This window comes from Neovison vison, chromosome 4 (genome assembly GCF_020171115.1).
Source record: "Neovison vison isolate M4711 chromosome 4, ASM_NN_V1, whole genome shotgun sequence".
NCBI lineage: Eukaryota > Metazoa > Chordata > Mammalia > Carnivora > Mustelidae > Neogale > Neogale vison.
In genome coordinates this window covers 14,959,879-14,960,927 of record NC_058094.1, presented here as the reverse complement: position 1 = coordinate 14,960,927, position 1,049 = coordinate 14,959,879, and the positions used below count along the sequence as shown (strand labels likewise).

Genomic DNA, 1,049 nt, shown 5'->3' with positions numbered 1-1,049 from the left:
AACCATGAGAGACTATGGACTCTGAGAAAGAAACTGAGGGTTTTAGAGGGAAGGGGAAAGGGGGAATGGGTTAACCTGGTGATGGGTATTATGAAGGGCAGATATTGCATGGAGCACAGCATGTCATATGTAAACAATGAATCATGGAACACTACATCAAAAACTAATGATGTACTGTGTGGTGACTAACGTAGTGTAATGATAATACAAAATGAAAGTTATCTTGAAAAATTTTAATTTATTCTTTCCTTCAGCAGAACATACACTAAAATTGGAACAATACAGAGAAGACTAGCATGGCTCCTGTGCAAGGATGACATGCAAATTCATGAGGCATCCCATATTTTTTGGAACACTTGTGCTCTGTTGGTGGGAATCAAAAATTGTGCAAACACTATGGAAAATAGCTATGGAGATTCCTCAAAAATTAAACAGAAGTACCATATGATCCTGTAATCCCCCTCCGGGTATATATACAAAATGACTCAAATTAGGATCTCAAGGAGATGTTTGTATATCGAAGTTCATTGCATCTTACTCACAATAGCCAAGAGGTAGAAGTAATCCAAATATCCATGGACAAATTAATGGATAAAGAAAATGTGATATACACATGCAGTGGAATATTATTCAGTTAAAAAATGGAAATCCTGCTTCATGCCATACCTTGGATGACTCTTAAGAATACTATGCTGAGATAAGCTGTCACAAAGAGACACATACTGTCTGACCCCATTTATATGAGGTATCTAAAGTAGCCAAACTCATAGAAACAGAAGATAAGAAGGCTTCCAGGGCATAGACAGGGGTGGAAATAAGGAGTCAGTGTTCATTAGGTATAGAGTTCCAGGTTTGCAAGATGAAAACGTTCTGGAAATCTGTCGCAAAGCAACATAAATTGTACTAACACTATTGGACTGTCCATTTATAAATGGTTAAGATGGTAAATTTTATATGTGTGTTTTACCACAATTCAAGAAAAATGGTTAATTTAACAATAGATAACCGTTTAGATAATAATTGTTAATTTAACAATAGATAACCGTTTC

General features: G+C 35.7%; 1 non-coding gene across 1 annotated transcript; it reads left to right on the top strand.

The window, feature by feature from the left end:
• The first annotated feature begins 240 nt into the window (after window positions 1–240).
• LOC122905708 lies at window positions 241–348 on the top strand. Its single transcript, XR_006384401.1, has one exon. It is a non-coding gene; the product is annotated as a U6 spliceosomal RNA (small nuclear RNA).
• The last annotated feature ends 701 nt before the right edge of the window (window positions 349–1,049 follow it).